The sequence below is a fragment of the Phymastichus coffea genome, unplaced genomic scaffold (genome assembly GCF_024137745.1).
Source record: "Phymastichus coffea isolate CEN01 unplaced genomic scaffold, Cenicafe_Pcof_1.1 PCOF00006, whole genome shotgun sequence".
NCBI classification, from domain to species: domain Eukaryota; kingdom Metazoa; phylum Arthropoda; class Insecta; order Hymenoptera; family Eulophidae; genus Phymastichus; species Phymastichus coffea.
Genome location: NW_026706817.1, coordinates 4,693,796 through 4,718,978, shown reverse-complemented (window position 1 = coordinate 4,718,978; position 25,183 = coordinate 4,693,796). Strand labels below are relative to the sequence as shown.

Genomic DNA, 25,183 nt, shown 5'->3' with positions numbered 1-25,183 from the left:
CATACAGCTTTGGTCGCTTTGGCAATGGTAAATCAATACTAGCTAGAAGCCTTTTTAATTTTTCATCCTTCAATTTTTGTTCTTCACTTTCAAGTAGAAACCCTGAACTACTATCGGATACTGATTGTTCTGTAGATGTCAAATTTATATCGTTCATTATTCCACTATTTGTTGTACTAGTCGAATTTTGTGAATCATGTTCGGTTTAAGTATAAACGTTAGTTTCTTCTTATAAATTAGGCATATTCAGTTTTGCATGCCATTTAATATCTTCATTAACTAGTATGGTACAATTAACACACAATTTATTTCCAGGAGGTATTAGGATCTTCTTAGCTTCAAGAAACTTTTCACATACTTCTAATGAAACATCTCGCAATGATGTTGTAATAGCCTTTTTGTGTTTACTAAGCGGATCACAACATCTTTTCTGGTCAATAGAATAATTAACTAATGTTTTACTGTAATGTTTGGGGCATATCACACCAGTTGGACACTCTGGAAAAGGACCCCGCACTATCCTTATAGGAAATGGCTTTCTGTCAAACATTTTGAAACTCAGCTATTTGGTAGATCTTGGCATATAGATCGAAAGTATCCATGGGCTCAAAGCTCAGAAGTTAATGGTTCAGGATGTACAGGTCCCCGAAGTTGAACTTTCCAGGATATTTTATACACAGTAAGAAATAGGTGACTCGGGTTTTTAAAACTATGTAAATATTTACGTACGCACATATACTTATACGTGCGTCAGTGTGTTCTCCCTCATTCTCTATTATACATATGAGTGATTCCAGCAGCTTTTTAAAATTGGTTGCGCAGGGGGGTCAGCCGATCTTCTCGGCGATTTTTTCTATGATAGAGTATGTCAAAAGAAGCCTTTTGGCTATCTCAGATTTTCGTTAAAATATATATATGTCCATATATATTTTTTCAAAGTCTGAAAATCTGCCTGTTTTTGGCTATTTTTGAAAAATCGTAGCTCCGCGAGTTTTCAATATTTTTAAACGTGCGACGTCTCATTTGATTCGTCTACCTTTATACTTTCAAGAAAAAAATTGTTCATTTATAAAAAGTGACAGCTACCGGGTGTACTCTGACGATATTGGTACGCTTTTAGGGTCAATTTGATGCTCATATTCCGAGTACTGTAATTTGGTCAATTTTTGATATTTTTGAACCATCCGCGTGTCATTTTTTTTGTCTTTTTAAGACCTTTCATTTAAGATTCAGGGTATCTCAATGGACGCATTAGAACCAGAGATATAGCCGTTTGAAAATGACCATTTTTTGAAAAAATCGAAATCGCCAATTTTTGAAATCGTTTTATTTGAAAATGAAAAAGGGTTATATCGTAAAAATTTCAGAGCATGTTCTACTCGATTTGAGCTAACTAAAACCGCCTCAAAGTAGAAATAAATTGAATGCGTTTTTTTTTTTCGCCTTTGAAAATGTCTATTTTTGAAAAAAACGGCCAACTTTTATTGGCTATATCTCTGGTACTAATGCGTCCATTGAGATACCCTGGATCTTAAATAAAAGGTCTTAAAAAGACAAAAAAAATGACACGCGGTTGGTTCAAAAATATCAAAAATTGACCAAATTACAGTACTCGGAATATGAGCATCAAATTGACCCTAAAAGCGTACCAATATCGTCAGAGTACACCCGGTAGCTGTCACTTTTTATAAATGAACAATTTTTTTCTTGAAAGTATAAAGGTAGACGAATCAAATGAGACGTCGCACGTTTAAAAATATTGAAAACTCGCGGAGCTACGATTTTTCAAAAATAGCCAAAAACAGGCAGATTTTCAGACTTTGAAAAAATATATATGGACATATATATATTTTAACGAAAATCTAAGATAGCCAAAAGGCTTCTTTTGACATACTCTATCATAGAAAAAATCGCCGAGAAGATCGGCTGACCCCCCTGCGCAACCAATTTTAAAAAACTGCTGGAATCACCCATATATATTGTAACAGGCTGCCGTTTAGTCTAAAATATCTCTTAAACGTACCTATATAACGACTAAACGACGCCTAGTTATCTATGTGCTCGAAGCACATCAACCTACCTTGTCTTGGAGTGCGCCTGCGCAGAGTCCGTTCGCTACTCCGAGTTGGGTTCCCCCAACTCGCCGCTTGGCGGCGCTGTTGCCCTTGTGTTTAGTAGCGCTCGCGCGGCCGCTGCTGGAAACTCTGTTGGCGATTCCCGCCTACCGGTATTCGCGTGATCCGTGCTACGCTACCGGCTAATTCGAATCGAATGTAAATAAATATAGACGCGACCTCCGGACAAAGGAAAGACTAAATAACGATGACTCGGTTAAGTACAGACTATCGTTCACTTTATTAAGGAGATTTAATTACACGAGGATTTTGCCGAGAGACTTGCGCACGCTAACGTGAATGACAAGTTACGCAGTATGAGAGAGAGAGAGAAAACCCGTTCGCCGCGAACTAACCGCTCGCACGCAACAATTGATCTCTTCGCGCACGCTGCGCGGGATCCCACGCTGTTAACAATAATAGAGGAAGGTGCACCTACCGCGAGAACGATGAGGATACGGTGGCCAACCGTATCCGAACAACAAACTGCTGAAAAGCTGCTTCGCTGCTCGCCGCACCGCCGCGATTACTGTTGTTGCTGTTGTTGTTGCTGCTGTCGCTGCTATTGCTGCTGCTGCTATTGCTGCTGCTTTTGCTGCTGCGGCTATTGCTGCGGCCACCCACGCACTCAAGTCACGCTGTTCGCTTAAGCACCACCAAACGAAAACTTAAAACGGCTCGGGAACAGGTTAGCTGCACGATACAGGCGGACTGAGTGACACAGTCATACTGCCTGTTGAACGCTCCCCTCCCGGTCATTGCCCCTACGCGCCCTCTCTCTCTCGCGAACCGATCGCGGCTTCTCTCGTTCAGCCGCTCATTAACCTCGCGCGAGTCGAACGATTTTCAGTAATCGTTGCAATATATATATATATATATATATACTGTTCATCCGAAAAACACGGTACCTTGCAAGCATTCGATAAAAAAAGCTTTCCATCCTCGGAGACCATTCGTTTTGTATGTGTGTGTGTGTGTGTGTGTGTGTGTGTGTGTGTGTGTGTGTGTGTGTGTGTGTGTGTGTGTGTGTGTGTGTGTGTGTGTGTGTGTGTGTTTAATGTTTATTGACCAGACAATATATATATATATAAATATATATATATATAACGAATGGTTTCTTCAGGATAGTTGGTCAGAGTATCTCTCAAGAATTAACAAAAATGCAATGTTATGTGTACAATAGACGGCTAGATGCTAGGCAACAGGCGTTTATGAATGGCGATCAAAATATTATTAAGCGACAAAAAGCTATCACAAGACGTGACGAGCACCACCATCCTCCTCTAGAACTCGATGAGAATTCAAGAATATGTATTAATTGCAATCGGTCAATCATTGATGAGATAGCTTTAGACGAACGAGATCCAACATGCCTACGGCTAAATGTCCTGACTCAAACCGCCTCTCAAACGTGTCTCATTTGTCAAGCACAAAATGACGTTCGTAGACTTACGTTGCAATGTAGAGTTCAGGTATTCATGAAAAGAAATATATTCATTCCAGAAAATGTGCGATGCTGAATACATCATCTTGATCAGAATGGTTTTTTCTTCAACATACTTTTGCTTGGTTTACAGTACATCAACCAACCGTATGTTATCAGAGGACAGCAATTACAAGTATTTTTTGAAGAAATGAGAAATGTCGCGTTAAATAGAGGTTCGGGTATTGATTATAACAACCTATCTGATGACGATTTTGAGTGCATAGCTCCAATTAATAAAAATCAATTCGAAGACCTCCTGACCTATTGCGATCCAGTAGTATTGCATGGAGTGCTGAGGCATATTACTAGGAAAGATTTATTGATTTTTTTGTGTAAGATGAGACAGGGACTAAGCGATGAGTTTTTAAAAGTGATTTTCAATGAATCTAGTAGACAAAATGTCAGTTTGATTGTTGATTATGTTAGATTGTCACTATTACAAAGATTTGCTCCAGAAAATATTGGACCTGAATCTATAACTAGAGATCAGTTCATTGACCAACATGTAACCGAGTTTGTCAATGAGCTCTACAATCCTGTACCTGGAGAGAGAAGAGCAATTGCAATAATTGATAGTACATATGTCTACATACACCAGAGTACCAACTTTCGAGTGTTGCGGCAATCTTACTCTCTTCATAAACATCGACATTTGTTGAAGCCAACTCTCATTGTAGCTCCAGATGGTTATTTTCTAGGAATTTTAGGCCCATATTTTTCGGATGCTCGAAATAATGATGCTGAAATTCTACGAGAAGACTTCGAGAGGGATGCTGGTATACTTGGAAACTGGTTCCAGAATGGTGATATTGTTTTGGTAGATAGAGGTTATCGCGATGCAATACCATTACTGCAACGTTTTGGGATTGATCATAGAATGCCTGCTCTTCTTCAACATGGTCAAAGACAACTCATTACGCAGGATGCTAATGACACTAGGATATTGACTAAACATCGCTGGGTAGTTGAAGCACGCAATGGACACTTTAGATCTGTTTTCAAATTCTTTTCACACACAATAAACTTGCAACATGCTAAAAATCTACACAGTCTATATCTTATAGCTGGAGCTATTTTGAGTCGCTATCGCCCGGTAATCCGAATGCAAGACACGAATGCAGAACTCGCAAGAGAAATGATTCAAAGATCAAGGATGCCCAATATCGTGCAAGTGAGAGTCGAAGTCGATAACTTGACAAGAAGGAATGGACAGTGGGCACCGTTAGACGGTGAGGAAATAGCGGATTTTCCCGTACTGGAATTGAACTACTTGCAAGATTTAACTATTGGAACGTATCAAATCAAGCTTTCTCCGTCTTATATTCAAGATAAACTGGTTAGAGACAATGATGAGCACTTCGAAGTTGATCAAAACATCAATGAACCAGGTTTTCTTAGAGTACGACTATTTTCAAGGTTTCGCAATGCAGTCAGGCATCAGATATTTATCTCATATCAAGTCCAGAATGACGACGACCAGCAGAATGAAAATGATGATGAACCGATTTTGGGTTACTATTGTACCTGCCAAAGTGGTGCACGTACTCTAGGTTCATGTGCGCATGTTGCTAGTGTTTTATGGTATCTTGGATTTGCACGACATCAGCATAATATCAGATACCCTGATGAATCACTTCTTAAAACCACTCTGGATGCTGCACATCGAGCAATTCCGAATCCTGCAGTTCAGATTATAACTGATTAATCCATTCCATTGGCAAATCAAAAAAAAATATATATATATATACACTGACACTGAGTACACTGAAGCATGTATAAGTATATGCACGTACGTAAATATATACATAGTTTAAAAAACCCGAGTCACCTATTGCTTACTGTGTATAAAATATCCTGCAAAGTTCAACTTCGGGGACCTGTACATCCTGAACCATCAACTTTTGAGCTTTGAGCCCATGTACACTTTTGATCTATGTGTCAAGATCTGCTAAATAGCTGAGTTTCAAAATTTTTGACCGAAAGCCATTTCCCATAAGGATAGTGCGGGGTCCTTTGGTATTCTATATTTGAGAGCTTTCAAGTCATTCTGTGATAAGGTTTCTACATCAACACCATTTTTGAAAAATTGATGTTGACCACATTAAGTGTTTACTAATTGTCCTACTACACATTTCTGAATATTCATTTTGTATGGAAAATTTTTCATTCAATCTAGAATGTAATTTGAAACTGAAATATCTGAAAATTCTCATTAAATGAATAATTTTTTAAAAACATAAAAAGGAAATTAATTAAAGGCATCCAATAAAGATTTTTGGGATCTGTAGAAATTGTGTAGTATTTAAAAATGCTTGGCAATGCCTTTTTCTACGTAAATTATTTTCAAAATAAAAATATCAGATAAATCACATTGCAAAAAGAACTAAATATTTCAGCCTTCAACTTAACGTATCTGTTTAATTCATAACTGCCACAATATTTGTCTATTTGTATTTACTATTTTCAAGGTTTAATCAATTGCAGAATAATAATTCAAGTGGGTGTTTTTCATTTACATATTGTACAAAAATTGCTCGAAATGAATATATTATAAAGAAATTGTTAAAAATCCAGTAAAAACTTTTATGTACACTAATTATTTGACAAATTTCGTAGCTACCTGCAGATCTGCATATATATAAAGCTTATGTATTTAGTTCAATTATACATAAAAGCAATGAACTCTAACTAAAGCATCTGAAACATCTTGGGGCAGATGCTGCAAATGCTAGTGTAACGTTGGGCCGTTTATTATCAATAAATTATTTTTTCCTCATGTACTTTTGCGTAGCTTAAATTTTAACTCCGTAAATGAGCAGAGGGAGAGCATTCAGCTGAAGCAGCTAGAGGACACGTGAAAATAGCCGTCCCTTTGTCGCGCGCTTTCCAAATTTTACCTCGAAAGATCGTAAAGTTTTTTTTGAGTAGGTTTAGATATAGAGTAAAGGAGCCGCGGAATTCCGCCTGCATCCTGTTATTCGATTTCACCCAAAAGTTTTCCACTTTTAGAAGCTAAAACTTTTGCTATATAAAAAAAAACTTAATAATTAATTTTACACAAATGAATCGGGAAAATAACAGCATGATAGGAAAATTTCGCAGCTTCTTGAAACCTCCCACACACTTTTTGATTAGAAACATTGTTACCGCGCAATCATCGAAAATATCTCAAAGTTTTTAAATTATAAATTAGAAAATGAGATAAATAGTCGAAAAACAGTTACTTGAATGAATTTTAGCAAATCAGTTATATAGTTCACAATTAAATAATGCCCCTTTTTCATTCCATATTATTTAAACAACGAATTGAGTTAATTATTTAAGTTACTAATTGTAAACATGTAGGATCAAAGATTTTCGCGTAAAATATGTTAAATATTAAGAAACTTGCGTAATTATTAAGAATTAATTGTAACAATTTTACGTAATAAATAAATTAATAGTTATAAGAAAATCTGTAATGAAAATGGTACTTGGAGAGTCATCTAGCGAGATAGGGCCCAAACTCTTGAACGCGCGCCCCCAATTCTCACCACGCCCCTGAACCAATTAGGGCCCAAAATCCGAAAGAGAAAAGGAGGGAAAATCTCGGTCATCCAATTAGAATTTACTGGCATTTACACTCTTCCCAAATTTTGAGGGACTGAAAGAGGGATTTTCCTCCCAACCACCCCCAGGGTTTAAAAGGGCGTGCGCAAGCGAAAATCGTGCACTCTCTCGCTCCTCGCAAGCCTCTTAAGCTTTACTACATTCGACCAAGTGTCAGATTCGGATTCTCCAAGTACCAGCCAAGTCCATTGAATAAAACAAAAGTAAGTTTAAACAAAATTTTTATTTCTATCTTTCCTCTTCCTTTCTAGTAAAATAGTTAGACCGGAATTCGAAAAAATAAGTCTTTGAAGAGTATTTCAACAAGGATTGGGATACTTTTCTATAAGACAGTCGCGCCGTTAAAGAAAACTTAAATTCTTTTATGTGATAATTCCGGCAAGGTTTGGGATTTTCACATCCAAGTCCTGATTCCATTGGACCCTGGTGTTTGATGGAAGGCTTGCAGTCAAGTTTTATTTTTCACTCTTTTTACGCGAAACGCGAAATAGGAAAGCTCTGATTCTCCAATTGCTCGTCCCGGTTTAAGCGTACGCACGCAAACCAAATAGAGCACCTGAGATTACGTCCGCCTCAGACGTACCTGAGATAGTGACCCGGACGTCACATAAAATTTTTGGAGGCCCCGGAGGGATAAGTTGGAGAAAAAGAGCTTTATAGGGTACTAACAACCTCATACTTTCCTGTCTTCTTTTTCTTATATAGAAAAATTACGGATTTGAAAAAAAAAGTAACGGATTTAATATAAAATAAAGAAATTGGAAAAAAATAACGAATTTAATATAAAATTACGAATTTTAGAGAAAAATTACGAATTTTGAAAAAATAACGAATTTAATATAAAATTACGAATTTTGGAGAAAAATTAACGAAATTGAAAAAAATTAACAAGTTTGAAATAAAAATAACGTATTCGAAATAAAATTGGAAAAATTAACAAAATTGAAAATTAACGAAATTGAAAAAAATTAACAAGTTTGAAATAAAAATAACGTATTCAAAATAAAATAATAAAATTGAAAAATATAACGAATTTGAAAAAGAAAAACGGTGTAGTAAAATTGAGAAGTTGCAAAGACTTAATAAAATAAATCAAAAGCGAAAAACTAGAGAAAATTATTACATATCAAATAAAAGAAAAAATTTAGTGAAATCTAACCTTTTTTTTTCTCTTCTGCCTCCTGTTATGCCTCCCTTTGTAGAATTTAGCAGTGTTTCGTACGATTTAATAGAGACGGTAGACTAAGTTGTAGAAAATATTACAATAATAAGAGAAAGTCAGGACTCGGTAATAAGTCGGGTAAATAATCATAGTAACGATATTGCGAAAATAAATCAGAACGGTCGTAGTCTAAGTGCACGTGTTACGGAATTAGAGTTAGAAAATAAGAACATAATTAACCAGATAGCTAGTTTAGGACATCTATGCGTTAACCTCATTGAAACTAATACAGCCTTAAAAAAAGAAATAAAAAGACTTAGGAAGCGATCAGGAATTAAAGAAAAATTAATCTCCAAAAACGCAGTTTCGAACAAAGTTTTAACCGCAAAAATCGCGAAATTAACCTTGAAATTAGAGAATTTAAAGTTATAAAATAATATTACTAATTAATTGATTTAAAATATTTTTAGCATAGTAATTTTATTAGTTAAAGCTGGAAAAAAAACTTAAGATAGTGTTAGTTTTTCATTTGTATTTTGATTAAGCGTGATAATTAACAATTTTTTTTTTCCTTTTTGCCTGTTCAATTTTAGTGAACGCAGAAAATCGACCCATTAGGAAGAAGTTGACTAAGTGTCAACGTAGGAGGTTAGCGAGGGAGATCCAAAAGCATCCCGACGCTCTACCTAAACATATTTATGAGGCCGAAAGAAAAAAACAATTTCAAATAAATAGGGAACGAAGAGATCTAGATTTGCGGATAAAAACTTTATTAGCCGATAACAAACCCTTCAACTGCAAACACGGGAACGACCCGTATTACTGCAGGCTTTGTGTGTAGACATTTGAAAAATTAGGGCCTATCCCTAAGAAAACAGCAACCCCACCGAGTCTGCGAGAGCCTGCAAAAGAGCCGCAACAAATCAACAAACAAAATTGTAGCAAAAATGACCTAAACAGGCTATATAAAAAATTATTTGCTCCAGATGAAAAAATACTGAAGAAAATAAAACAAAGCAGAGAAGAAAACAGAAAAAAGGAAGAAGATAGACTAAGAACGAAGGAAATAGAAGATCTAGATAAGAAAATAAAATTAAAAGAAAAGGAAATCAAAGCAATCTTAAAAAATTTATAATCTATTTTGTTTTTTTCAATAAATTTTAGTTAAAATAATAAATTGGTGTTATTTTTTTTTCTCTCTCTGAATTATACATAAAAAAAAGGAGGGAAGAATAAAGTAATAATCCATCAATAAAACGCCTCTATTCCCCTATAAAAATATAAAAATATTTTTTCCTCTTTTTCCCACTCTTAATGAATAACAAAGAACCGGGTGATAAACTATTAATGCGTAGCCAAGCCCGAAATCCGTCTACATCTTGGACGGTAGGTATTGGTTCTGGGCGGCTTAGGCATTCCGACGAATTTCAACAGGAGAAATCTGACGAGAAAAGAACCATAAACCCAAAATCTAACATAGACGATAATTTATACCCTGACCTAGATGAATTAAAAAAATTTAACGAAGAATTAGATAGTCTAAAAATAAATAACGGATTGGAAGGGCTAATAGGGAGGTCAGCTCCAAACAGTTAATTAGGATCTAGAGAAGATTTAGACAACGTCACTATAGAGATCAGCGACGAGGTTTTAAATAAGTCCATACGCGAAAATCACGGTATAAAATCAAGCTTGGCTAAAATGGATCAAGAAATTCAAAGGACCGTAAATCAAACCATCCAATTGAAAAAAATTGTACCCAACTTCAATGGAAACCCTAACCAATGGGTACCATTTACAGAAGGTTGTACGGAAGCTTTAAATATGCTGCCTTCAAAATGCGAAGAAGATCTCGTAAAACTAATAAAAGGAAAACTAGAAGGAGAGGCAAGATCAACAATGGTTGGCATCAATTTTAAAACCATTAACGGACTTATATCTCATTTAGTTGATATTTTTGCGCCACCTCAAACCATGAATCAATTATTAGGAGAACTAGGAAATGAATACCAGAAAGATAATGAAAAGGTCTTAACATACGCTAATAGAATTCGCCTATTAACCACTAGGATAATAGATGCAAAAAAGAGACAAGACAATACCGATTCCATAGACATCGATGAGAAAAATGCTTTAGAAGAAAATGCATTTATATGCTTTAAACGAGGATTAAAGCCAGAAATAAAAATAAATCTCCCACCAGGAATCACTGCTACTAATGCTTTAAAGGAAGCTATCAAAGTAGAAAAAAATTAGAATTATAAAGAAATCTAAGAGGAAAAATTAACTATACTTCAGATTATCTACAACCCAAGAAAAATGTAAGAATATGCCAAATTTGTGAAGAACACGGACATGAAGCTTTAAACTGCAACACGTTCGTGAACAAACAAAAATTATGTAATTTTTGTAATAAAACAGGTCACGATACAAATAGTTGCTTTGCTAAAATTAGGTTAGATAACCTAACTTGTCAAATATGCGGAAAAAAGGGACATAATGCACGCGAATGTAAATCGAGATTACAATGCCAAATTTGTAATAAGATGGGACACGCTGCTAAAGAGTGTAGGAATAGAATTAGGACACAGGCTATACATGAAATAAAATGCCAATTATGCAATAATTTGGGGCACAGTGCTCAAAGTTGTCGAGATATAGAAAGGACACAAGTAAATAGCGAAATCGTATGTCAACTTTGCAATAACAGAGGACATACTGCAAAAGACTGTAAAACTAAAACTCCTAATTTTAACAATAATCAATTTCTAGCTAGTCAACCTCCTTTTAATAGATTTGATAAATCTAAAATAGAATACCTTTTCTGTAAAAAACGTGGGCACATAATGGCTGATTGCTATAAGAAGAAATGGGTAGATGGTCAGAACCAGGGAAACGACAAGCCGTGGACACATAATGGCTGATTGCTATAAGAAGAAATGGGTAGATGGTCAGAACCAGGGAAACGACAAGCCGTTCTCTGTAATTCCGACACAGAGGACGAATATGACTCGGATAGACAACAGCGAAGAATCAGAGGATGTTCGACTATTCCTATAAAAAATCAACCTCGATTTGCCGCCAAAGTACCCATAATAAGTGTCAGTTTTTTTGGAACTATATATGATACAATGTTAGACAGCGGATCAGAAGTTAATATTATGAAGATTGAAGTATTACAATAATATTTAGAATACGTGGACATGACTAAGCGACACACATTGAAAGGTATTGGTCTAGAAAGTTTTCAAACCGTAGGAATAATTACTCTCTATGTGTACGGAAGGGAAACTGAATTTTTAATAGTTGAGAATGATTTCCCAATTCCCTGTGATATAGTAATAGGAGCAATTTATCTTTCATCCAACAAAATAATTCTTGATTTCGAAACCAGACAGTTCATCCTACCAGATAGAACAATAAATTTCAAAGAAGTCAAAGATTTAGTTTATACTGGTATCTGATGCATGTATAATGTCAAGGATGAATCAAAAATAGACCGAGTTATTTCAAGAATCGAGGTAAAGAATCCACCCACTGGCTCGAAGGAATATTTCCTAATAGACACAGGATCAGAATGTAATTTGATTAAAAAGGGATTATTACCACCTGGTAATAGTATTGACGATTCACTCATCATTAACCTAAAAGGAATAGGTAGAAATATGTAACTAACTCTGGGAATAACAGAAATTAAACTTTTCGATACGGATACAATTTTCCATGTAGTCGAAGATAATTTTGAAATGATTCTTGCTGGAATATTAGGTGCCGTATTTTTTGAAGACAGTAAAGCAAGAATAAATTTCAAAGATAATACTTTTGAAGTTAAAAATTTCCTAGTACTATTAATCATAGAAACATTGGACAAGAAACTTACACAGGTAGAATTCGATAAACTATTACAGGAATTAATCCCTATGGAAGTACCTAGTTTCGCAGTACGCCATGTGTATAATATATCTCAGAGTGAAATCTTTCAAGACTTTAACATTGAGGAATTTGACGATGTCGATTTCAACATAGCCGAGTTATACATCGAAGAAGAAACAAACGATGTTGAGAAAAAAATAGAAGATCATCTAGAATTGGGTCATTTAGATAACACAGAAAAAGAATATGTAATAGACTTGGTCAATAAAGTCGCCGATGTTTTTTACTTGCCTGGAGACAAACTACCAGGTACTGAATTAGTAATGCATGAAATACATACTGTTGATGACATACCCGTGAATTGTAAACAATACCAGTTCCCACATGCAATGAAAGATAAGCTTAATTATCATATTGATAAATTATTGAAAGCTGGTATCATTAAAGAATCTAATTCACCGTATAATATACCTGTGTGGATAGTTCCAAAAGCTACAGATCCGAACGGCAGAATGGTGCTCGACATGAGAGGGCTTAACGAAAAAACCGTAGCAGATTCTTATCCTATTCCAAATATCACATAGATATTTGACCAAGTAGGAGGAGCTAAGTTTTATTCCGTGCTCGATCTCGCAATGGAATTCTATCAAATTAAGATGCACCCAAAAGACGCTCATAAAACAGCGTCATTCGGTCATTTCGAATTTGTCCGCATGCCATTTGGTTTAAAGAATGCACCTGCAACCTTCCAACGGCTTATGGATACTTTATTACGCGGACTGCAAGGCCTCGATTTGTTTGTTTACCTAGATGACATAGTCATTTATGCTAACAATATTGAAGAACACGATCGGAAATTTAAGTTACTAGTCGAACGGTTAAAAGAAGCAAGACTGAAATTACAAATTAATAAATGTACATTCCTCATGCGAAAAGTCAGCTACTTAGGGCACCTTATAAGTGAGGATGGTCTAGAAGTAGATCCCAAAAAGGTTGAAGCCGTACAAAAATTCCCAAGACCAAAAACCGTTAAAAACGTCCGCCAATTCTTAGGACTAGCTGGGTACTATAGACGCTTCATCAAAGAATATGCCAAGATAGCTAAACCATTAACTAAATTATTACAAAAAGATATAAAGTTCGAATGGAATGAGAAAGCCAAAACGGCATTTATTGAATTGAAAGAGATGTTATGTAATGCACCTCTTTTACAATTCCCTGATTTGTCCAAAGGGTATAACATACGTACCGATATATATCGGTATATATCGCCTCTGGCACTGCTATCGCTGGAATATTATCCCAAGGCCCGATCGGATCCGACCGTCCTATTGCATATTTTTCTAGAGTTCTGCGTGGATCAGAGCTAAACTATGAAGTATATGCAAAGGAAGCCTTAGCGATCATACAGAGTGTCAAAGCTTTCAAATCCTATGTATATGACCGGCCTATCCAAATTATTACCGACCATCAGCCATTAGTTTGGTTTGAAACAGCAGATTTAAACACGCGAGTACAAAAATGGCGATTTTGGTTATCACAATTTAAGTACAAAATAATTTACACCAAAGGAAAATCTAATGCCGCAGCAGATGCACTCTCAAGAAATCCAGCAGATGTAAATATTATTGAAAAAGCGCCCCCCTTTTCAAGAGTTTTTACCCGAAATCGAATTAGGAAATCTAGTAGTGAACATCACCAATAGTTTGATCGATAAAGAATTCGAATTTCATATCGATACAATCTTCAGTGTAAATATAATCAAAATCTGTTCTATACCCAATGGATTATTAATTAAGCTGAATAAAGAAATATTACTACAAGGACTTTTTTCAGATAATATCGTAGTAACACACTATACAGAATTGGCTATATTAGGACGCACTTTTGAATTTTATGCAGTAGAAGATAAATATGATTTGCCGTATCATGGAATCCTTGGCTCCAAATTTTTATATGAAATACGAAGTAGAATAGATTTTGATAAATTACAGTTAACACACTCAGGAATAGTCACACCGCTTAAGTCAGTATATAGCAAAAACAATGAAACAGAATTCAGGGCAATGCGTAATATCGATTTACACATTGTCAAAGATGATTTGTTGTTAGTGGATTCATACATTCGTAATCTCGAATGTCGGATACAACTCTCAATTAATACAATATGTGAACAAAGTATAATTAAGAAACAATATGTAACTGAAACAGAGAAGATAGATGAAAGCGACCCAATTATCTTACAAGATATTAGGGAAAACCTATCAAACACTTGGCACCATACAAATAGAAATCTTTTCCATAATAAATAAATTTTGCATAGTACCCAATGACTTTCCTATAAATTCCGAAGGATTACTAGGAATTGATTATCTCATCAGGAGTAAAGCGGCACTAAATTTCAACACCAGAACAATGCGCCTTGGAAGTATGATTATCCCATTTCGTATACGGAATATTAGAATTGACAATCAAAACTCTTGTAAAAACTTACTCCCACAAACAAGCCGTGAAATCACGGAAATAAATATAATGACACGAGAACAAAAACAAAGATTAGAAAATTTACCATCTGCTATACCTACCCCACCGACTGTTAACGAAATGATGAGTGAGAAACGACCCCGAGGAAGGCCTCGCAAAAATCCACTCCAAATTCCCGAAAACACAGAACCAGCGCCAATCGAATCATCTCAGCCACCGGAAAGCCATTCTAAAAAACCTCGAGGCAGACCAAAGAAGATACAATCATCTTCGACAAGTGACGAAGAACCGGATCATGCCAATGCTTCTAATAATCTGACAATGAATCGATTCTAAGTGACTTCGATGAATCCTCAACTGGGCACACTAAACTGGTTAAGATCAAGGATTCAATCCATATGCGTACCGACAACGTAGTTTATTTTATTGATAGTAATGGCGCACCATGCGACGAAGGCGCCAAAATGATGATCGAAAACAATCAGATAGAAGGTAAACAGATTATCAATGTAAGAGAAGTTGTGAAAGAAAGAAAAAGAAAAAAATACTATCGTTTCGGACTCTGTATATGCGGAGAACGCCCGGAGTTGTTGAGTCATTTAAGAGACAATATGCTTACAACTTTGAATATATTAAGAGATATGTTGATTAGCCTAAAGCTAACGGAAATTTGTATCGCCAAAAGTAAAGAGATAAGAAATCTAGAATGGGGAGAAGTAGTAAATTTATTGGATACTGTCTTCAGAAATACAGGAATAACGATCTTAATATGTATGAATTGCCTTGAGTATGTGCCTTTAGAGAGACGTAATATAGTATTTTACGAATGTCATCAATCTCCGATCGGAGGACATCGTGGTGTTTCTAAAACATTTTATCGAATACGACAGAATTTTTATTGGGAGAATTTGAAGGAAGATATTCAAAGACGAATACAACAATGCCTTGAGTGTCAGTTAAAGAAATTAACTCGCCTACAGACCAAACCTGTGCCGCTACTTTTGATAAAATAGCAATGGATATTGTAGGACCCTTGAAGAAACCGCCGAAGAACAATGAATACATTTTAACTATGCAAGACCAATTAAGTAAGTTTTGCCTTGCCGTACCTCTAGTCGACACTTCATCCACAACGATCGCCGATGCATTCATAAAGAAATTCATTTGTATATTTGGTTGTTCAAAATCCGTTTTAACTGATCAAGGAAGAAATTTCTTGAGTAACTTGATGAGCCGTATAGCTAAACGTTTCAAGATTAAAAAATTAAAAACCACAGCTTTTCATCCACAATCTAATGGTTCGCTTGAACGCTCCCATCATGTTTTGGCAGAATTTCAGAAACAATATACCAACAGCGATAACAATTGGGACGAATGGTTAGACTTAGCCATACTGAATTATAATACTTGTGTTCAAGAGAGTACCAAACACACTCCTTATGAAGTCGTTTTTGGCAGATTAGCTAGACTGCCCTCAAGTTATCCGTTACAAGAAGGAGATTTATTGCCCACTTATAAAGGGTACATTACAGAGTTAGTCACCCGAATAACAGGAATTCAAAAGTTGGCATACGACAATTTAATTGAATCAAAAGAAAAATCAAAGAAATATTATGACAGACACCTTAATCCAAAAAATTTTAAGCTTGGGGATTTTGTATTTTTGAAAAAAATTCGCGTACAATTTGATGAAAGGACCTGGATATATGGCGGTAACGGCTGGCGAAGTAGTTCACGTCGTCAAATGTATCCCGGTAGACGTAAAGATTTCGCCGGGGACCGAATGTTATGAAGAATTAAAAGTAGTCCATAACAATATCACCAAATTTATGACACCTAAAACACATATTCTCAAGACTCAAGGAACAATAGTGGATTGTAACGCTTCACTGTCCACTCACTTTTATGTCAGCGAAAATTGGTATAAGTTCATGCCACGTCCTGTAGACGCCAGAACACCAGAGATTTTGAAGCCTTTTGCCCAAATCACATGGAAATATCAAGATATTCCAACACTCGCTACAAGTGGTATTTATACTGAACAAGATCTGCAGGATCTTCTAAATCGAATCATGTACCCTCTCGAATAATCAGCTGTCATCAATGATGTTGCTCGAGAAATCAAAGGGCATGCGATGAAAGATCAAGAAGGAGTAATTAATAAATTGCTCAATGAGAACACTTTAGAACGCTTAGTTCATACCACTTGGAATCGAATGTGGGGTAAATTCATGACGTTTGGAACGTTCAGTGCAGGAGTGATAGCTATCCTTTTTATTATACAAATAATTAAAAAGGTGATAGAAATCTTTATCAACGGCATGGCTCTGCATAGTATTTATGGGTGGTCGTACCAACTTTTTGGAGCCATATGGAATAGTCTCACAACTTTCCTTATCCACTTAGGCCATTCAATGCAGAAGGAAAATGAAAAATCCCAGGAAGAAGCAAATAGAGTTTCCATGCCAATACAGATACCCCATTACATACCAGTTAAGGCTCAAGAAACAGATGCCAACGTACCAAAAGAACATCCAGTGTCCTCAATCCAAACTAACAATAGTTTCTTTTCTCGACAAAAAATGTTAATAAATCTTGGTTGCCATGCTCTGCATCTTAATTAGCGATTACTTTGCCTCGCTGCGCTCCTTAAGTAACCGTTTAAGTGGGGGGGTGTAACGTCGAGCCGTTTATTATCAATAAATAATTTTTCCCTCATGTACTTTTGCGTAGCTTAAATTTTAACTCCGCAAATGAGCAATGGGAGAGCATTCAGCTGAAGCAGCTGGAGGACACGTGAAAATAGCCGTCCCTTTGTCACGCGCTTTCCAAATTTTACCTCGAAAGATCGTAAAGTTTTTTTTGAGTAGGTTTAGATATAGAGTAAAGGAGCCGCGGGATTCCGCCTGCATCCTGTTATTCGATTTCACCCAAAAGTTTTTCACTTTTAGAAGCTAAAACTTTTGCTATATAAAAAAAAACTTAATAATTAATTTTACACAAATGAATCGGGAAAATAACAGCATGATAGGAAAATTTCGCAGCTTCTTGAAACCTCCCACACACTTTTTGATTAGAAACATTGTTACCGCGCAATCATCGAAAATATCTCAAAGTTTTTAAATTATAAATTAGAAAATGAGATAAATAGTCGAAAAACAGTTACTTGAATGAATTTTAGCAAATCAGTTATATAGTTCACAATTAAATAATGCCCCTTTTGTCATTCCATATTATTTAAACAACGAATTGAGTTAATTATTTAAGTTACTAATTGTAAACATGTAGGATCAAAGATTTTCGCGTAAAATATGTTAAATATTAAGAAACTTGCGTAATTATTAAGAATTAATTGTAACAATTTTACGTAATAAATAAATTAATAGTTATAAGAAAATCTGTAATGAAAATGGTACTTGGAGAGTCATCTAGCGAGATAGGGCCCAAACTCTTGAACGCGCGCCCCCAATTCTCACCACGCCCCTGAACCAATTAGGGCCCAAAATCCGAAAGAGAAAAGGAGGGAAAATCTCGGTCATCCAATTAGAATTTACTGGCATTTCCACTCTTCCCAAATTTTGAGGGACTGAAAGAGGGATTTTCCTCCCAACCATCCCCAGAGTTTAAAAGGGCGTGCGCAAGCGAAAATCGTGAACTCTCTCGCTCCTCGCAAGCCTCTTAAGCTTTACTACATTCGACCAAGTGTCAGATTCGGATTCTCCAAGTACCAGCCAAGTCCATTGAATAAAACAAAAGTAAGTTTAAACAAAATTTTTATTTCTATCTTTCCTCTTCCTTTCTAGTAAAATAGTTAGACCGGAATTCGAAAAAATAAGTCTTTGAAGAGTATTTCAACAAGGATTGGGATACTTTTCTATAAGACAGTCGCGCCGTTAAAGAAAACTTAAATTCTTTTATGTGATAATTCCGGCAAGGTTTGGGATTTTCACATCCAAGTCCCGATTCCATTGGACCCTGGTGTTTGATGGAAGGCTTGCAGTCAAGTTTTATTTTTCACTCTTTTTACGCGAAACGCGAAATAGGAAAGCTCTGATTCTCCAATTGCTCGTCCCGGTTTAAGCGTACGCACGCAAACCAAATAGAGCACCTGAGATTACGTCCGCCTCAGACGTACCTGAGATAGTGACCCGGACGTCACATAAAATTTTTGGAGGCCCCGGAGGGATAAGTTGGAGAAAAAGAGCTTTATAGGGTACTAACAACCTCATACTTTCCTGTCTTCTTTTTTTTATATAGAAAAATTACGGATTTGAAAAAAAAGTAACGGATTTAATATAAAATAAAGAAATTGGAAAAAAATAACGAATTTAATATAAAATTACGAATTTTAGAGAAAAATTACGATTTTTAAAAAAATAACGAATTTAATATAAAATTACGAATTTTGGAGAAAAATTAACGAAATTGAAAAAAATTAACAAGTTTGAAATAAAAATAACGTATTCGAAATAAAATTGGAAAAATTAACAAAATTGAAAAATAACGAAATTGAAAAAAATTAACAAGTTTGAAATAAAATAATAAAATTGAAAAATATTGAAAATTGACAAAGTTATATGTCTTCAAAGATGACCATGAAATCGGCCTCATATCCACTTCGACACCTCATGGGAACAAAGTGTATATATGTATATTTGATACTGGACTATTTTCTTTTAAAGAACAAGAGTAGACGGATCCAGCAAGATGTCGCACGTCAACAAAAATTAAAAACTCGCGGAGCTATGATTTTTCAAATAAAGGCCAAAAAAGGCCTTTTTTTGACCCTTTGAAAAAATATATATACATATATAAGGCCTTAAAAAAAATTCTGCGGGCAGCAAAAGGCCTCATTTATCATACCCTACCCTAGAAAAAATCTCCGCCACGATCGGTTGACCCCCAACTTCAGCTAAAGTTGAAAAAGTATTGGAATCACCCATATATATATATATATATATATATATATATATATATATATATATATATATAATCGAATAGTCTTTTTTTTCCTTGATTTAACTATCCTCTTATTTTCTTTTGGGGAGAGGTGAAACAAAAGTTCATAATGTAGCTCTTTCCAATGAATTTTATCTCATTGTAAAGGTGACTAATGAGTGGCAATTCGAAAGGCAGCACCTCACAGATGAGAGCGAAGGTCGGGGCTCTCACTATTCCTATAACTAACCTTAAGTTCCCGATAGAGGGCAGTCGTTCGAGTTCTAATATATTTATAAGAAGGATGCATAGCTTGTGCTACCATCATTCAGTGAGAAGAAATAGATATAGCAAGACTATCCTCTTGTGATTCATCATGGCGCCTATTAAAAGAAACAAGAAGAGCGTTCGTGCTTCGAAGTATGTATGGTTCTCGGATAATATTCAAATTCATCATCTTCCTATTGAAGACAAAGACTCGAGGAAAGGACTGTGGGAACAGCTTGCACGAGATCGAGAACGCTTCCCACGTCGTATTATGCAACTAAGTAGTATAATATCGCGAGCACTATTTAAAAAACGTATAACAATGATAAATCATATTCTTGAACCTATACTAAAAAATCATTGTATAGTATATACACTCAACAAACTAAAAATCTAAGTAGAGGTGGAAGAAGCAGCAAGTGGAGGCAGGCGGTCGTGGCGGCTAGAAAAAAAGTGTAGTAGTGGGGTAAAGGTCTTAAGAGAGAGAGAGAGAAGAGCTCGGAAAACGTCATTCTGTTAGAAGAATCATCATCAGTAGTATCCACTTCCTTCTCCACTATTCTCAAGTTTTCAATAGCAAGATGGACTTGGAAATGTTAAATAAAATAGCTATGAAGACCTTTGACCCACTACCGGAGAAAAATCAATATGAACTTGAAGAAAATCATTTTTTATTAGTGACAAACTTCAAGGAAGAAGATAATAATCGAATCATTCTCGAGTCGATGCTGAATTCCAACTTATTTTACTAGATCGAATTTTAAGAGCCATCATGAAACATTATGATCTTTATATATTACTTTCAGATCATGTACAAAAATATTGTTTACAGATTGAATATCATAGCGCTGGTAGATTTCAATTTATTATTTAATGTAACAAAAATGTATCTTTATTTCAATAAAGTACGTACAATAAATTTATTATAAAATATATTGTGGAGAGGTAAATCCGTCACAGGTGTTTCTACTAAAGCAGGTTTCGACTTGTTCTAATGGACTCACAAGTGATGATGTTCAAATGGAAGTACCTCACAGTTGAGAGCGAAGGTTGGGGCTCTTACCATTAAAAATAAAACAAAAATTATTTATTATTATTATGATATTTATTTGAATAAAAGTTACTTTACATAAACGTCTTTATTCTTTCATACGTATAAAGTCTTATCTATCCATGAATTGTGCGAGTTGTCGAATCCCAACCATTTAACGTGTACTTGATTACCACGTTTCCTTAAAACTTTTTCAATGAGATAAACATCAGGATACATACCTTTCTGTAGTTTTTGTTCGAAAAAACCTCCAATAATTGGATTACCTTTGTAATCTCTCAAATGATAAGTGATAGGCTTTGTCTTTACAACTCGTTGAATAGTAAAAATCTTAGTAGACCAGTTAGGAGTGTATCCTTTTTCGAAAACGTGTTTAAACTTGCTCACACGTACTTTATCACCTACTTGGAATTTAGGGCTCTTAACGAAAAGACGTCGGTCGTAAAAGAATCGTCTCAACACCTGCATTTCATTCTCTTTAGTTACGTCTTTAGGCTTCATATCTATCGTACGATGTTTTCGATTATTGTAAGATTTCAATAAATCAGCTAGAATGTCGATCCATTTGTAATTTCCTTGTAAAGTGGATTTTTTCCACATGACATTTTTTAGCGTGCGATTGAAACGTTCACAAATAGATGCCTTAAGATTGCTATAGGTTGAATATAGATTTATTTTATACTTTGTCATTAGTCTTTGAAAATTTGAATTGTAGAATTCTTTGCCACGGTCCACATATAGATTTCTAGGAGTGCGTCCTTTTTTTAATATAGACTCCATTACATAAGCAACATCTACACCAGTTTTTTGTATCACAGGAACTGCCCAAGCGTACTTTGAAAATATATCATTGATAGTTAATAGATATCGAAAGCCTTTGTTCTCTCTCGAGTAGCCTTGCATCTCTACAAGATCAGCTTGCCGTGTATCATCTATTCCACGTACATCAACTTTTCTACGGAGATAGTTTCGACGTGCTGGTTTATGTAACTCATCCACCACTTTTTGTGTAACGGTCCTGTCTGATTTGTCTCCTATTTTCCTCTGCAAAACGGCAACCCGTCACACACGAGACAATTGGAGAAAATCGGTAATTGAGTGTAGGCGCTTTTCACACGTATATGCAAATGTGTTAGGGCAACTCTACAAAAACATTACCATATAAGGAGCGTGACGTCACGACCGTGGGAACATTTATTGTTTACAACAGAAAATCGTTAATTATAAAGTTTTTTAAACGAACAAAAGTATTTCTTAGTTAAATTTGATGCGCTGATTCTGAATTTCATGTTGATATAACTCTCAAATCGATATTTGTTAGTCAAATCTAATCTACAAGTTAACATTGTTACTTATTTTGCAATAAACAATGATATGGTTATTTCGAGCATACGATTACAATCTCGACGTATTGAAACAGAAAAGCAAGAATTTGACACTTTGATAACTAATTACCCATTAAGTTATCAATAAATAAACAATTTATAATGTTTTTAAACAATTAAAATGACACGGTTAGATAGAAAGTCGATCATAAGTATCTGTAAAATTGATGATTATGATTGTTACTAATTTGCTGATTTTTAAACCGCTAAAAAAGAAAATTGCAAATCTGTTTTTTAATTATTATTCAAAATTAGAGAGCAACATTAATCGTCTTTTATATGGATAACAATCTTCTAACCACAAGCAATTTTTCCATGTAAAAATTTTCCATAATTTTATTGTAAAAATAGCGTAATTTGATTATTAAATTGTATAGCTTATAACTTTAAGAGGCGATTTTTCCTAGAGATGCAATTTATGTTAAAAAATTCATCTTTTCCAGTTTAATTTTTTAAATCGCATAATTGTAATTTCGATCGAGTCATTTTGCGATAAAACGTGTACAAAATTTGCGTCAAAGACAAAAATAGCGTTGTAGGGGCTACCAAGCGTAGAAAGGAGCCCATTTCGCATGTATAAATTCGCTCGTCGCTGCGGCAAAAGGACTCACTTTCCTACCTTGCTTAGCAGCCCGACCACTGTGTAGAAATAAAGCCTCAGCTATTTCCTGAGACGAATTTCTTTTCAGTGGTTAGCCTGTTGAACTCCTTTCCTAACGATCTCTAAGAGCTCAACTCATGAGACTATTTCTCTTATGAGAAAAAAGCAGCCTTAGAGATCTTCCCTCCTGAAACATATCGATTGTTGAGAAGTCAAATTGAGTAGTAATCGCGGCGCTGTCGGGCCTATCCCCGATAGATGCGATTGCTATCAATTGCACTTCGAAGCAGCTCATCGAGTTGGCAAGCCTCGTGGTTTGCCACTCGAAAGATTTTCTTTTGATTATTTAGATTGCGCGCGTGTCAACTTCTTGCTTTTCTCGGAGACGTTATTGCGAATTTAGTGTAAAGAGTCCGAACTAGTATTTTAATAACGCGAGATATATTCAAACGTTACATTCGATGTTTCATTTTCAATCTATCTGTTAAAATTGATGTATAAAGTCAAACGGTACAATCTTTATTTCTTTCTCTTAATTATTATTATTATTATTATTATTATTATTATTATTATTTTTTACAAGGAGTTGTGGAATCCTTTTTGCGGATTCTCCTTAGTCTTTCTGACTAAGGGGTTATGTGGGACTCCCCGAAAAAAATAAATCGGCCTACCCACTAAACTGCCATCTCCTTGGTGTCCTTCCCCTAGCCAGGAACTATATTGATATTACTTCTGACTGGAGGTCCTGTCTCTGTTCGTCCGTTCGTGTTGTTCTTCCGTATCTCGTTACGTCGCGTCACTTCGTCTGCTCAGTCATCTGTCAGGCAGCCGTCCGCGTTCGTACGTCTCAGTATAGTTTCCGTGTAGGTAGCGACTAAGCGCCACCATTCGGGTTCACGCAGCATGAGAGCCACGATGTTATCGGGGGTGATGCTGCCGACCGTTTCTCCCAGTTCCTGTCTGAGTCTTGTCCAGCGGTCACACGCGAAAAACATGTGTTCCGCGTCGTCTCGTTCGTGTCCAAAGTACTTACAATCGGGTGTTCGTAGTCTGTTCATATTGTAGAGGTACCGTCGGAAGTACCCGTGGCCCGTCAAGAGCTGGGTGACGTAGAAATTTACATCACCAAATTTCCATCCGAGCCACAGCCTCAAGTACCGTATCAATCGTCTCGTCCAGTTACCACCTCGTTCCTCTGTCCATCGGCCTTACCAAATGTCAATTGTCTTGTCGCGCTCAGCGATTGCCGCGTTCTTTCGTTCTATGTCCGCGCTGCTCCCGTAGATCCTTTTGCGTTCAAAGGCCAGAAGATCCACGGGTATTACGCCAGCCACCACCAAAACAGCCTGTGCAGAGATTGATCGGTAGGAGCAAGCGATTCGCAGTGCGCCCTGTCTCTGTACCATCATCATCGTCTAACAGTATTATTTTGTCTTCAGGGAGTCTGCCCATATTTCCGCGCCGTATAGAAGGATCGAGTGAGCTGTCGCCATTAACAGTCGTCGTTTTCCCGATCTCGGTCCCGTCGTATTTGCCATCAGGCGACTCAAGGATGCTATCCTCTCTGCCGCTTTGCGGATGGTTTTCTGTATATGAGGCCAGAAGGTCATCTTCCTATCGAGGGTTACCCCAAGGTACTTGACTTCCCTCTTGGTCTCTATCTGTTCTGTCCCCACCCTCATGTGCAGTATCGTCTGTATGCGTCCTCTCGTGAGAAACATCAGTTCCGTTTTTTCCATTGTGAGTTGTAGTCTATGGTTTGTCATCCATCGTCCGACTCGTCTCATGGTCTGGTTCAACGCCAGCTGCGCCAGCTCGGGGGATCTCTCCGTAACCACCGCCGCCACGTCACCAGCGTAGGCGACGAGGGTCACTCCAAACGACACCCCAAGCTGAAGCAAGCTATCGTATAAGCCATTCCTAAAGTCAGGTCCCAGTATCGACCCCTGTGCCACCCCAGCGGTGACCTGTCTCGTTACTTGTCCCTCGATCGTCTCGTACGTTATCCGTCTGTTTGTTAGGTAATCCTCCACAACCCGAAGCAGGTATGGCTGGATCCCGAAGTTGCTTATTCAGCGCCTCCAAGATATCCTTCCAACTAGCCGAATTGAAAGCATTCCTAATTTCGAGCATCGCCAGCAACACTATAGGTCGCGCTGCGTCGCAGTGTCTGTCTAGTTCCAGGAAAGAGTCGACCACCTTTTGGATCGCTC

General features: G+C 36.3%; 1 protein-coding gene across 2 annotated transcripts in view; it reads left to right on the top strand.

The window, feature by feature from the left end:
• Positions 1-25,183, top strand: part of LOC131668316 (actin-histidine N-methyltransferase) — a 572,960-nt gene that overhangs the window by 95,359 nt on the left and 452,418 nt on the right. The gene's annotated exons all lie outside the window — the stretch shown is intronic.